Raw genomic sequence first — 6,646 nt, 5'->3', positions numbered from 1 at the left:
GTATTCTAACCTATGATATATACATTTTGTAAGTGGTCGTATTTTGGAGGTGTGTCTGATGCAGGACGCAGGACGTGATAGGCTCCAGATATGAACAAGCCATCCCCTCAGCGCGCGCGCGCACACACACACACACACACACACACGCTGCCCTTTACAACAAAAGCAATGTAATTGATTTAATATATTTTAGACGGATGTTATAAATATCACTAATTAGGAATAGTTTAAGATAACTTTATAGGAAATTAAATGACGAAAAATAATTGTAATAAAATTACAACATAATGCACTACAGTTCCCAAACTGGATATTTTAGTGAATTTTTGTTAAGAGATAATCTCCGAATATGAATAATTAATAATATTATAATATTGTTTCTAGAGCCGATAACCTGAAGACGAGTCAGTGAAGTGACTTGTAATGGGGGTGAGCTGAAACTAGAAATAAACACAGAATTAAAATTAACCATCTTATCATTTAACTACAGCCTTGTCAAAGCATCAATTATTCACTCTCACTGTGTTTTATACATTAAATTCACCGAATAATTTAACAGCAAAATAAACTATTGCGGTGTGGATTATACATTTTCCGATCTCACTTTGTTTATCTTGAAAATTAATTAAAAAAAAAAAAAGATTAATTAGATTTTTTTCTCCTTTTTTCCTTTTAAAAGCTCCTCTTTAACTTCTTGGTCAGACCGTTAAACATTTGATGGCAGGGCTTCTCTTAAGTTGAAGCTTATTCGTTCACATGATTGTGATTCTTTATAATTTGCCTATAGTAAAACATGGCTAACTCTGTGTCGCTGGGCTTTTTCAGAATCGTCAGAATTCAGCTATTCAGTTTTGAAGCCCTTTCTTACCATAAACGAGCTGACAGGTTGAATCATCGACATGATTTTATTTTCATTTTCCATCTGAATCATGAAACACCTCAAAAACTAAAGAATATTTTTAGTTTCACTATTAATTAATGCCTTTAATTATCTCATTATGGTTTTACAGTAATTGTTATTGCAGTTATTTACTGTCATAGAATGGAAAATCATCCAAATTAAAATAAAAATATAGATGTTTTTAATGGAATGAAAACTCAAACTTGACTTTTCTGAAATTAATTTCCAACTGAATTTTAAAGTTGAAGTGGTTCAGGGACATGAAAATCAGATTTACACTAACTGTTACTATAGTTTCTTGCTTTCTATTATTTAACTTAAAAATTATTTAACACCCATATGCAGATATATTCCTGTCAGAATAAACAGTGTTAATACAGTAATACAAAGGAGTAATGTAGTTGTGGACAGAATATGTTCATTTAATTGACATGGTCTCTTTATGAGAAGTCAGGACCTGTTTCCCAAATCTCTCAACAACAGTGTTTCATGTCCTGTGGTCATAATAGACATGAGAGGAAGACCCAGGTGAAAACAGCAGAATTTTCCTTTTAGGCTTCAGATGACTCTACTCCCAGCAAAAACTTGTTTAAGGCCAAGAATATTGAGTGGGACTTCATTTGTAAGTTAGGCGTAGAAGATACAGTAGATTATTTTGATTCGCTTGGTTTTTGAACAAGTTGCCATTTGTGGCAGCAGAACACCTCAGAAAGCGTCAGGTAAGGTTTCAGTCCCAGTCAAATATGCAAAACCAACTTTCACAAACGTTTTCTGTGATTGTTAAAGCGTGCCGTTGTGATGTCATTGAGATTATAACCAATCACACATTTGAGTCTGAATGAAACAGAAAGTGGTTTACAAATGTAGCAGCATTCTCTGATCTCTGAGATCTTTTAGTGGCTTGTTTGGATGTCACTGGTCAGCCAGCCTGGACAGAGCCTGGATCTGCTTCATAAACACAGATGAAAGAGATAACCCTGAGGTATTAACAGCCACATGTGTACGTGGACACACACACATTAGTAGATGACCCCCCCCAGTGCAGGTATGACACAGTTATCCCCCTCGACACTGTCACTGCTCTAATCCCACTTCCTGCATCTCTTCTAGCAAGGTGAGCTCACAAGGGCATGCACTGAAGTCATCAGTGTTGACACAGGAGGCGAGAGGGCCACAGTGTGAGCGACACCACGACCACCACGGCCAGCCAGGCGTGTCCACCCCACCCCACCCCCATCCCCCCTACCTCCGCTATAACCCCCCGGCTGGAGTCACCACTTCCTCTGCTCTGTGCTCCCTGCTTCCGGTTAGAGCCCCCAGGCTATCACCTTGTGAAGCACAATCAGCTTTCATTTTCTCCTGAGAGTGTTATTAGCAGGTCAGGTGGCTCTCATGTGCACAGGCATGAAGCAAAGCACTCAGTTGATGCAGGTATTCTGAACGGGATAATGCATTTTTGATACTGATTCACCATGATGAAGCACCTGAAACATCAAAAATTGTATCCTCTGATTTCTCAAGAATCAAAACTCTGCTGTGGCCTGCATTGTACGTAAGTCAATCTGGGTGAGCAGGAGTTATAAATAGCGAATTAGAATATCCCTCATACTTGTAGACATGAGAGGTAGAGCTGCTCTGCAACTGGACACTGATGTAAAAGCTTCATGGTTGTGAAAGAATGTAGTAAAAACAAGTGTGGTCGGCTTGTACACAGCTTCTGTGGGCCGACAGATTTAGATGTGATAGACGGGTACATCAGCAGATGTCTTAACATGTCTTCATTAACAGTATCACCAGACCACTCAGTTAAAAGAGATGATATTCTGTGAAAAGGAAGAGGTGGTGCTGATTGTTTGATTGTGGGAATTACACTACAACTCATTATCTGGTTGAAAATATGACTGAAATGTGAAAATGAGCCCAATTTTATTTAGTGTGTAATTTAACGACACTTTGGGTTCCTGGCCGACATTAAAGGCCTCAGTATGTCTCAAACAAAGTCCTGGTCAGATAACTGACTTCAGATCTTACAGATATTGACTGTGGCTTGATTGTCGATGCCAAACGGGCTGGTTTGAGTATTTCTGAAAATGCTGATCTCCTGGGACTTTCATGTCTCTAGAGTTTTTACTCAGAATGGTGCGAAAAGCCAGAAACATCCAAGGAACAGCAGTTCTGCGAACAGAAACGCTTTGTTGATGAGAGAAGTCGGAGGACAGCCAGACTGGTTAGAGCTGACAGAGATGTTACAGTAACCTAGATAACCACTCTCTGCAACTGTGGTGAGCAGAGAAGCATCTCAGAATGATTAACACCTTGAGGTGGATGGGCTACAGCAGCAGAAAACCACATCAGGTTCCTTTGCTGTCAGCCAAGAGCTGAAATTTGAGGCCGCAGAGGGCACAGGCTCACCAAAACTGGACAGTTGGAGACTGAAAACACATGGCTCTCTGCTGAGGCACGCAGATGGTAGGGTCAGAATTTTGCACCAACAGCATGAATCCATGGACCCAACCTGCCTCATGTCAACAGTCCAGGCTGCTGCTGGTGATGCAATAGTGTGGTGATTGTTTTCCTGACACCAGTCATTCATTGTTTGAATGCCACAGTCTATCTGAATATTATTACTGACCCTTTATGGCCACAATCTACCATCTTCTAACGGCTACTTCCAGCATGACAACGCACCAAGTCACAAAGCAAAAGTCACCTCACTGGTTTTGTGAACATAGCAATGCAAAGTCAGTGAACCTCAGTTCATCACATCACCTTTGGGATGTGGTAGAACAGGATATAGGTGGCATGAATGTGCAGCTGATGAATCTGCAGAAATGATGTGATGACAACATGGACTATAATCTCAAAGGAATGTGTCCAACATTTTGTGGAACCCATGCCATGAAGAATTTAAGCTGTTCTGAGAACAAAGGGAGGCTGTAGGTAGGCATCTGTCCCTCAATATTTCTCAGTAACTACTGCAACTGTTTGTTCACAAGTTCTCCATATCAACTTATTTTTGTTGTTAATGCTGGGGAACAACTGTGGCCACAGTTAAAACAGGAAACAGAACAGTGGTCTTCAGCTAAAGTTCAAAATTTTGTTGACCCATCCATCCACCCTGTCTTCTTCCTTGTGTGGACTTTGTTGCTCAATGACAATGTCAAACTACTTCCTCATTTTTTCTGCTGCAGCCACTAGAGGTCTTTGTCACTTCTGTGTAAACAGATGTCATTTTTGGGCATTTTGTGAAGCAACTGATGTTTTTTCTTGTTTAAACAATTTCTTGATATTTGATGACTTTGTTAAGGAGTTTATCTGAAGCATTCTGAACCCCAGAAGCAGGTATAAAGTTTTCAGGTTGACACCACTTAGTTTACAGCTTGTTCCCGCTGAATCTGCACTGGAAAGGACCCACCAACCCCCATTTGAAACCTAAGGAGGCTACATGTTGCTCTAACTCATGACCAAATGTTCACCATGTCAAACTCATATATGTGCTTGTTGTAAATATCAACTTCACATTAACTCTATTATTGCCACAAATGTCTGAAATGAAACCTCCCTAGTGGTTCAAAATTATAATTACTGTAGTGTTTTATGTCATTTTTCTGTTACCCTCCTCGCTCATGTTTTAAGTCAACTGTGCCTTCTGGGTGCATAACCCCTTGGCCATAAATATCTGTGTCTTGACATTGCACCGATGTGGGTGGGCATGGCATGCCTTACACAGAGTTCACAAATCAAACCCAATGTACAGACTGAGCCTTGGCATTCATTTCAGTTGGAAACCAGTCTGGTGCTTGTAACAAGCAGACTAATTAAAAAATATGACGTTATCAACACAGACACAGGAAAGATTTATAACTTGCTTACAATGGAAAACGACTCAGTCCTGATACTATAAAACCTCTGCAAATGAAGAAGTTGCTCACAATTGTGGCACTAAGACTAAAAGATCTGATGTAGACAGTTATTTCCAGTCTTTTTGGCTCATGAAGCTTTTTTACTCACAAAGCCTTGTCAGAGGTTGCATACTTGTACGTCTGTGAGTGATATTCCCTTCACAGATTGTTACATTTCCTTGAACCCCTTTTATGGTTGTGACCCCCAGCTTAAGAAACACTGCCCTCAGATACACTGTAATGTAAACTATAATTCAGATGAGGTGCAGCACAATATCAGGGGGAACAGATGTCTGTGTTTATACACTTAAAAATTCCCTTTCATTTTTATAGAGCTCTGATCATTTAGATTCAGTGACATCAATATATTATTCAGAGAGTTTATAATCTTTAAAGGAGTGGATTGGAGCTCCGAAGACCATATTATAGGAACACTTCAGAATATATCCTGGGGTTTACTGTGGTTTTTTTTTTTTTTTTTTTGTATGAACCGGGAACCAATAAAATTCTGACCATTTCCTACTGAAACATAAATGTAAGTACAATGGAACAAAACATGACTATGGAGAACAAGGGATTAACAAATGGGTATGTTAGGGGAAAGGAGGGGACGTACCCAGTATTTATAAAAAATACTCCTTTTTCCTCCTTTCATCTAAAATGCCCAATTCTTACTTTCTTGTCTTGTTGTCTACCATTTTACATTTTAAGTACCAGTAGGAACCACTAAGAATTTTATGTTGGTGAAATTACCTTGTAAACTCAACACTGTGCAATGTATATGTTATAAATCTACATATGAGAGATGTAGTTCTTTTGCTAAACAGTACTAACGCATTAACAAGTTTATTAAAGGCTGTGGTAAAAATGTGATGAAGCCTGGGTGTGGGTGTGTTTGTGAGACAGAGCTGGGAGCAGGTGTTTGGGAGCTGTGAGAAGCTGGAGTGAGGACGTCCCTCATAATCACCGTGTAAACGTTTCTCATTAGACCGTCTTAGCTGGAACTCAGAGTCAAAGTGGCTCCTGAAGAACGGCTTCCTGTCTGAGGCTCACCATGGCACTGGTTCATAATTAACGCAACATATGTTTATTCAAATCTCTGCACGGGGTGTGAAAGAGGGCTTCAGGAGGCACCACCCATGGAGGCTGTGAAAACAGAGGGTGGTTGAATTAAGTGAGGAAAGAGAGAATGGAGAGATCTTACAAGCTCCAGTTAGAGTGAGATAGAAAAGATAACACTTAGTGCTCAGCGGAATTCGCACTCGATAGCTCATGAACTCTTGGTGAAGTGCAAATGTATTCCTCAGCAACCCAGAAACAAACAAGCTGCCACTTCCTTAGCCTATAATTAGCTGGTAATCAATGCTGGGTGGGTTTCTGTCCTGTCAGACATCCCCAGCCATCATGGGGCAACACTAGACCTGCAGCTGTACTCTCAGGTCTCAGATGACAATCCAACATAAAGAACATTAAGCCATGTTTTCGGAAAGTGTGCCTCACTTATCAGGGGCTGCCTGAAAAAACATGGAAACAGGATGTACTTATGTAGAAGTCTGAGAGCAGGTTCAAGTAAGGCTCTGCAGCTTCATTTTGAACCTTGAAAGATTTTTGCAAAAACTTGACAAAAAGCTCAAAAACCCCTTTGGTCTGAAGCCACCTCCCTGATCCCCAGTGGAGTACACAGACATCACCATTGGCACATGCTGTGGTGTGGCCCTCCCAGACACTTACCACTTTCTCCAAGAGCTTGTTTAGGGGGGAGTGTTGTGGTGGGAGAGTAATGGGACAGTGTGCACTCTCTGCTTGGCCTATGAACCCTCGCTAACCCCTATAAACACAGAGA

Source organism: Lates calcarifer, linkage group LG23 (assembly GCF_001640805.2).
Source record: "Lates calcarifer isolate ASB-BC8 linkage group LG23, TLL_Latcal_v3, whole genome shotgun sequence".
NCBI lineage: Eukaryota > Metazoa > Chordata > Actinopteri > Centropomidae > Lates > Lates calcarifer.
This window is presented reverse-complemented; position numbering follows the sequence as displayed.